This window comes from Pristis pectinata, chromosome 14 (genome assembly GCF_009764475.1).
Source record: "Pristis pectinata isolate sPriPec2 chromosome 14, sPriPec2.1.pri, whole genome shotgun sequence".
NCBI lineage: Eukaryota > Metazoa > Chordata > Chondrichthyes > Rhinopristiformes > Pristidae > Pristis > Pristis pectinata.
Genome location: NC_067418.1, coordinates 51500122 through 51508982, shown reverse-complemented (window position 1 = coordinate 51508982; position 8861 = coordinate 51500122). Strand labels below are relative to the sequence as shown.

General features: G+C 45.1%; 2 non-coding genes across 2 annotated transcripts; both read left to right on the top strand.

Moving 5' to 3' along the window:
• The first annotated feature begins 751 nt into the window (after positions 1–751).
• On the top strand, positions 752–830 carry trnas-uga (transfer RNA serine (anticodon UGA)). Its single transcript has one exon. It is a non-coding gene; the product is annotated as a tRNA-Ser (tRNA).
• A 1014-nt stretch (positions 831–1844) lies between these two features.
• Positions 1845–1959, top strand: trnal-caa (transfer RNA leucine (anticodon CAA)). Its single transcript has 2 exons — positions 1845–1882; positions 1914–1959. It is a non-coding gene; the product is annotated as a tRNA-Leu (tRNA).
• Positions 1960–8861: the final 6902 nt, after the last annotated feature.

The following is an 8861-nucleotide window of genomic DNA, read 5'->3' as shown; positions in this document are numbered from 1 at the left end:
AAAGAGTGCAGGCGATCTCCATGGAGAAGGGTTTTCACCCAGTGTGTGAAGAGAGCATCATATCACTCAAATCAGCAAAAACTTGACAACTCCATGAACGTCGAGTATATTAACCATCTGGGGAACAGCCCTTCTGGAAAAGAGCTTAAAATCCGCGCTGTCGTCGATTCTCCTCTGACTGTATGACGAAAGGTCCAAAGTGTTCAGCCAGGGTGTCGTTCATGGTGACACCACGTCGCTAACCATCCTGCAGACATTAAGATATTTCAGAAATGACCGAGAACAAATCGTTCTCTATCACTCACATGGTGGAAGCCAGTGGAACAACGAATGGATTTGACCGCAAAGTTGAACATCACCGGGATGGTTGAAAGACCGAGGAGGCCGTACCTTCTGCTGCCCATCACACTGCATTCAGAAGTTGAAGAAACCCACGCGTCTGGTTCACTGTGAATGAAAGTCCGTGTCTCACGGCGCCGGGAACTCCAGTTAATCCATGCAGTGGAAAACTCGTTCATACCCGATACAGAAGCCAATGACTTCTCTCCACCCTCACCTTCTGAACTAACGGTACAGAAAGTATAGCTGCAAACAGCGCGCAAGTGTTCTGTTGGTATCGGATCGATGACTCACCTTCTGCTCTCTCTCTCTCTGTCTGTCTCTCTCTCTCTGGCTGCAACAAGGCATTTTAAACCCACACTTCAGGCTCAACATCCGTAGCTCCGATTGTGTAACAGTAATCGAAGGCAGAGCTGCGATGGCCGAGTGGTTAAGGCGTTGGACTTGAAATCCAATGGGGTCCCCACGCAGGTCAATCCCTGCTCGCAGTGCTCACAATTTTAGACACAGGGACCAGACGGACAACTGCCGCTGATCATTCTAACGTACAACCAGGACTCCCCATGTATCACACATTTGGGCAGACATTTGCATCCCAAGAAGTAGGTCCACCTGTTGGATCGATATATTGATAGAACGGTGCATCCTTCGTTTTCAGGTGACCAGATACGCGAGGGGAGGTTGGCCCATCATACGGCTGCTGTTTCCTTTGAAGAGGGGAGATTCACTGTTTATATTCCGACAAAACAAGTTATCTCTTTTTGCCGGGTTGACTTCATTATTTTTCGAACTTCCTCAACACTTTCAGGTCAACCGTCTCATTCACTGCCAAACTGAAGGAACTGAACCGGTGAAAGACACACTGGACACTTCGCCATCTGAGGTGTGAATTGGACCTTGACTTTGTCTCTGTTGTGCATGTGGCGATGATTTCTGACCCTTCATCTGTCCCTGTACTGGATCCAGTCATGCTTGCCTACAGTTCTGACCGAGTCCACCCTAGAATATGAGCTGCCCTCTGATCATGCTCCCTTGGTATTGGACGTTGAGACCCGGTCCTTCCCCTCAAGACACTTTCCGGTCTGGTTCTGCAGCCGGAGTTGTTGCTGATCAGTGGCAGCAGGCAGCAGAAATGAGCGGAATATGGCCGAGGGCTTGAGGGCGAAAAACGTCTCACTGCCCGGGTTTTGACGTGACAGTGGATTTCATTCCTCCACCCGACACCATATAATGAGCAATCTGGTCCTACCGGCCACTGCTGACCACTGAATAACGTTCCTCATCATGGCCCGACCTGGTAATGATTTCACATTTCCCATTCTAGTGGTATATGACGTGAAATGCTTCGGTAAGTTGATGGCTGAATATAAAATATCACCGCATAAAAGTTACGCAGGACAGTTTGCAGTTTCAAACTATCCTGCCTAACCTTTATCAACACATGCTTTTGGTCTTTTCTCAAACTAAACCTTTTGTGTCGGATTTGAAGAGGGTTAAGCAGGGCTGTCAGTGTGGCCGAATGGTCTAAGGCGCCAGACTCAAGGAATGAAATTCCTTCCGTTGAAACGGGGGTGTTCTGGTCTCCAACTGGGGGCGTGGGTTCGAATCCCATTCCTGACATATGTTGATGTTTACATTTGTAATTTTGACTTTTTTAGTCGACGTCAATTCATTCCAGTTAATAGGACCGGAGCTGTTTGAGTGGATAAAAATGTGGACAAAACACACCGTGGTTTTCTCACAGCGGCTCGGGATACAGCGGACTCAAGAGTGCGGCCGTTGATAAGTGAAGGGATTTTGGAAAGGAGAGTCCGTGACATCTTCTAACCACTGGTCATTGGTTGGACAGAGTGACGTTGGTGCCATTTGCACAGGTTTTCCTTCAAAGTTTTGTTCACATTTTTGTTTATATGACGTGTGGGACAGAGATTTCACGACATTTTAAGTCACGTTCTAAATGAAACATTAACAGGGAAGCTCTGTCCCGAGGGTTTAACGACTTGCTGGATTAAAGAATTCAGAGACGCGCCTGACGGTTGACACGTCAGCGGGAGGTGCCAAAAAGTTCGGCCACTCAATATGATCCTGGCTGCTTAACCCCAGGACCCAGCCTCTGCTCTTTGCCAGTTTCACAGAGCTTCGATTTCCTGGAGCTTTCACAAATATATCCATGTCCTCTGCAAATAGTCCAGTGACAACCTCCACGACTCTGCGTCGTGGAGAATTTCAGAGAGTGACGATGGTGCGTCAAGATCTTCAAACTAACCTCAGTTTTAAACCATCAACATTGCAATAATCTTTCCTTAACAGTTCCTCTCCGACAAATGGACACATCCCAACATCTCCCCAGTCACGGTCCATTGGAACCTTACAAGGTTCAGAATCGCCATCCCTCATGATATGTTCTGAACAGTCCAGTTTTAACTTTATCACCTGTTTTTTTTTTCAGCAGGCACTTTCACCCGGGAGTTAGGTAAGTCCATGCTTTCCCAGCCGCCACCAATGCTACCATATACCTCACCGATTCAGTGGAGGAAAACTGTGCACATTACTCCAGGGGCGGCCTCACAAACCTGTTCAATTGTAATAAATGAATTTATCTGTTTCTGATCTCCAATCCCCTTGCAATAAACGGCAATCTGTCAGATGGTTCCCCGAATACTTGATCCACCTGCCTGCTAATCTTCTGTGGTTTCATGCACAAGCGCACCTCGGTCTCTCTATGCTTCACATATTTGACCTATCTTTGTCTAGATTATAGCTAACCTCACGGAAGAACATGACGTCACTCTCAAACAAATTTCCTCCAGTTTTCGACACTGATTGAACCATCCAGTTGCCGTCTAAATATCCTCATTGCAGCACCTCAACCAACTACATTCATTTTATTATTAAACCTGCACGCAATTCCATCCTCCAAGACAACGGTATTGGAAGGTAACTATTGTGGAGCAAGGATGTTTTAGTTTCAGTTATTAATTTCTGAGTCTCACTGACCAGGAGTCACACATCAGCTCAATTCCCCCATCCCCTCATTCGCCTGTCTCCATAGAAGCTGGGGATCTTTATTTGCATATTTGTGTCAGTTATCCCTCGTTATCGATTCTTTCTCCTGATCAGCTTTATGATAATTTTCTGTTTCATTAAAATGAAGTTGCAATGTTCAGATGTCTCACCAGCTTTTACCACTTCGTCTGCTCTGGTGTTTGATTGAACATTCTCCTTCACTGCTCTTGGTAACAATGGACGGTTCATCTTTCTCACCGGTGTCCCCTCACATCTCACATCAGGAATCACACGAAGTGGATTTTACAGCGAGATTCGAACCGAGTGGCCAGATGAGTTGGGTAGCTTGAAGTAATATGGATGACGGACAGTGAGGGCAGACATTTGGGTGAACATTCTTTTTCGACCATGCAGTGACCTCAATGTTACTGAATGCGGTGCTCGTTTCACTGATGTCAATTTAGATTTTGTATTAAATATCCCAGGCTCAAAGAGCCCAATTGAAACTTGTTTTTTCAGAGACCGTGAACAACATTGGGCCAATGAGTTCCAAATATCCCACAGGAGAAGTTTCCTGCTCCATTAATATGGGAATAATTTCCATGTACCGCTTCAGAGCCAGAGACAGAATTACCCCGACATTGACGGGAATTATCTCTGCGACTGCAAGACGATGAACTTTAATTTCAAGATAAATGAAATATTTTATGATATCGAGAAGATATACTATCCTGGCTATTCTTGGTGCTGGAAAATCGTTTTGTTGTGCTTAAGTTCTCTGCAACTTCTCCTGTGGGATATTTGGAACTCATTGGCCCGATGTTGTTCACGGTCTCTGAACAAACAAGTTTCAATTGGGCCCTTTGAGCCTGGGATATTTATTACACAATCTAAATTGACATCAGTGAAACGCGCACCGCATTCAGTAACATTGAGGTCACTGCATGGTCGAAAAACAATGTTCACCCAAATGTCTGCCCCCACTGTCCGTCATCCAGATTACTTCAAGCTACCCAACTCATCTGGCCACTCGGTTCGAATCTCGCTGTAAATTCTACTTCGTGTGATTCCGGATGTGAGATGTGAGGGGACACCGGTGAGAAAGATGAACCGTCCATGGTTAACAAGAGCAGTGAAGGAGAATGTTCAATCAAACACAAGAGCAGACGAAGTGGTACAAGCTGGTGAGATATCTGAACATTGCAACTGAAGTCTCAAACCACGGAGATTCGATTCATCCAGTACCTGCTCTCGGTATGGGTCTGTCAACGCGATGCCGCTCCTTTTTCTGAACGTTTTCTTTCCACCCGCTCATTGTCTGTTGGAAATTAACAGAATTGTATCCGATCTGAGAGGTGTGTTTTTGTGCGAACTGGATCATATAACATGGTCAGGAACAGGGACGTGGACTGTGTTGTCCAGTTCAGAAGGAAAGTGGATGAATGGTAATGATCACACTGATCCAGTGCCAGTCACAAGATGTACAAGCGGGCCCGGGAATTTCCTACTCTGCATCACCTTACGTCCTGTACAGTTAACACAGGATTGCTGTTTTCATTCTATATTTATTTCTTTGCCCTTCCCTTTCTTTTTTTTGGATTGTTTCCCAGTTGTATTTTTAAAGAGAACAGGCTACCGCGCCGACTCGGCACAATTGGGAGACACTTCATAGAGAGACTGCAACTGGCTTTATTCGACCTCCTGCTCCATCGCCATGTATTGGTCTTCTTCATTGTTACTTGAACACATTGAATCTTGGATCACTTCATTGATACGAACATTTTCATCTGATGAATGTCTGATCTAGTTTCCATCGTCCTCCATGTTAAGGTGAGTTGTATCTGGCATACGGAACTGTTGCATCATGCAAGGTATGCATGATCTTCTTGCACGTAAAATAACACAATAAAACCCCTAACAGTCGTTGCATGCTTTGCCTGCAGCCAACGGGCTGAGAACATCTTCTTATCACTACTCACCTGACTGCCTGTATGAGTCGATCTGTCTGGATATAGATAGCAAATCAAATCGCACGAAAGGATTGTAGTGTTTGGAGTCATTTTAGGGGAGTGATTAACTCAAAATGTCCCCCAAATCTCATTCCGATCCTTCTAGTTCAAGCCTTTTTACCTCCAGAGCAGAACTTCCATTTGCACAGCCAGGGACTGATAAACAATTACTTTTTTGCATTCACTTTGAATTTTGACAACATAATCTGTTGTGGGTCATCGACGAGCCTGACATCCTCATCACGATGTTGCTGATTCGTGGAGCAGGATCGAAATGTCAGCACTGTCATTTAATGTTATCATCGGAAACTCTATTTCTTCAAGACCTTTATTCCTGGACAAGGCAGAAGTGTTGACACACTCCTGATTCTGTCCTGTTAATTTGTCCTGTTAGTTTTCTACACGGTTAACCTGCTGACGATTGTGGTCCTGTCTCCGGCAAAGTGCGCTCTCTCCAGGTGTCTCAACCGCTACCTGGGAGGAATGGCAGCGGCCGATCTACTGATTGTTATTTTTGATCTAATACTGAGGCAGATTCCGATTGCTTATGACATGCAGTCTTTGGCGTTATCCACGTGTGTAATATCCACGCCGTCCTGCTTCACGACGTCGTGGACTGATCTGTCTGGTTCAACGTCACGTTCACCTTTGACAGATTTGTAGCCATTTGTTGCCAAATGTTGAAATGTAGGTGTTCCACCGAGAAAACGGAGGCTTCTGTTCTGGGAACAGTGACTGGGCTGAGCAGTAGAAAGAACGTATTCTGGTATTTTATGAACAGACTTTGGTCCAGGATGTCAAATTCACCTTGGTTTTGTTACTCGGATGTCTGTGTTCTAACATCAATGACCAGGACAATAGTTGAGCTTCTTCATTATCTTCTCACCCCGTGTGTGTCGTTAATTTTTATTCTGCTCTTCAATACGTTAACAGTCAGACACATTTTACTGGCCATCGAAGCCCGCAGGAGACTCCGGTGTCAGAATGGTCGGGAAACTCCCAGAGACCTAGAAATGTAGAGTTGAAAGAAATCCATAATATTGTTGTTCGACATCTGGAGAAACTTCATCCTGCTGTGGTTAGTATTTACAGTTTATTCCATATGGAATCGGTTGCGGAGTTTGGGATACAATTTCGTTTATTTCCCCAGTTTTGTAACCGAAATAGGTTTCATGCTCCAGCTTCCGAGTTGCTGCACAAACACCTGCATTTATTCCGTGACAATACTAAGTTCAGGGAGCAGATGAGGACTATAGTGACATAGCCGTGCAGTCTAACTGCAAATCTTCCATTAGAACGCTGTTCATAGAGCAATACGACAAGGACACAGACCTAACGGCCCAACCAGTCCATACTGACCATGGTGCCCACTCAGCACATCCCAATTTCCTGCGTTTGGCCCATATCCCTCCAAGTTCCGCGCCTCCATGTACCTGTACAAGTGCTTCTTCAATGATACTATTCCAACTGCCTCAAACACTTCCTCCAGCAGATCGTTTCATGTACTCACCACCGTCTGCGTGAACACGTTGTTCCTCGGGTCCCTTTTAAATATTTCCCCTCTCACCCTTATCATATGCCGCAAAATATTAGCCTCCGCTACGCTGAGGTAAAGATTCTTGTCATCCACTTTATCTCTGACTCTTATAATTTTGTACATTTCTACAAGACCGCTCTTAGTTCTCTTACGTTACAAGGAATAAAGACCTAGTCTGGCTAACCTTTCCCTATAATTAAGGCACAGGCAACACCCTCGTGAATACTCTCTGTAAGATTTCCAGTTTAATCACGTCGTTTCTATAACAGGGTGCCCAAAACAGTGCACAGTGCTCCAGGTGCGGCCTCACCAACAACTTGTATGACTGGAGCATAATGTCCTCATCCCCTTGCTCAATGCCCTGACTGATGAAAGCCAGCGAGCTAAACGCTTTCTTCGCCACACTGTCTACATGTGACGCCGCTTTCAAATAACTGTGTACTTTTACTACCAAGTCCTTCTGCCCCTTTACACTAGCTGGTGTCCTATCATTCATTATATACATCGTACGCTGGTTTGACTTTCCAAAATGTCTCAACTTGTACTTAAGCATTGAAGTCAATTTGTCAGTCCTCGACCTATTCCCGAACTGATCAAGATCCCTCTTGTCATCTGCGACAACCTGCACAATCAACAACACCTCCTAATTTCGTGTCATCCGCAAACCTACTGATGAACTGTTGTTCATTCGCGTCCGAGTCATGTATATAACTAAAGACTAGCAAGGGTACCAAAACGGACCCCTGCACCACACCACTCGTTACCGGCCTCCATTCCTGATCAACGTCCAGAAGCGAACCACTTCCAGGACCAACCTTTCTTTTCATGTGCTCTCGGCTCCTCTCTCCCGGGAATCTGTGATATGGAGACAAGAAAATTTGACTGGATCTATTCACGATCTGTTGTTCTCTGTAACGTGCATTATCTTTCAATACAATGTACAAGATACTTTGGGCAGTTATGACAGTTCTATTGGCCAACAGGGATAGTTGTTCGTGCTCCGAAATCATTAAATTCTTCGTGCATTGTGCAGTGCCACCGGTTAATGCCCGTCTTGTGAATCTTGCCGAAAGTTGAATCTTGCCGAAAGTCGTTCCTGAAACAGAACACTAACTTATTTTTCCAGTCCTTCATTAAGTACCTCTCACTGTTGTCGGGGACCGGAGAACAAAAATATTTCAAGCAGATATGATGAAATCTCTGCCTGTTGATGGTCATTGCTGCCATCCGCCTTACCAGCCCAGACCTCCGAGGGCACGATATCCAATAACCCTTCAATAATTAACTTCTTGGTTAAACTACAAAAGTAAATAAATGGTTATTTATCCCATAAAGTAGAAAATTCATGGAGTCAGGGAGAGATTCAGCGCGGAGAAAATGTCATTCGGTCCAGCGTGTCAGTGCTGTCCATCAGCCATCTACTTACACGGATCTTACACACCCGCCTATTCAACTTCCGTCAGATGCTCTCACTCACTTTCCCATTGGAAGCAATTTACAGGCTCCAAGTAATCTACCAACCCGCAAGTCTTTGGAATTTGGGAGGAAACTGGAGCACTCGGAGGAAACCCAGGTGGTCACAGGGAGAAGGTTCAAACTCCATGCACTGCCGAGAGCGCTGGAGGTGCGGACTGAACCGGGGATCCTGGATCTGCGAGTCAGCAGCTTTACCAGACGTGCTGAGATATCATTATATCCAGTTGCCTTGGCAACAGGAAGTCATTTCGTCAATCCCATTTAATGTGGCAATAAGAACAAATTTTCGTTCAAACATTTGCAGGAAAAATGGCAAACTATTCACCTGTTCCCCATGATGTGGTTCTCCTACTGTCAGAATCCGCACCGTGCAATAATCAGTCTAAAATCAAGTTGTTCACAACTTTATTCGAGCACGTGCAAGGAAATAACTCGTACAGGGTTCCAAGATATCGAATTACAATTCATTCACCGAGTATTTTACTCCAATCAAA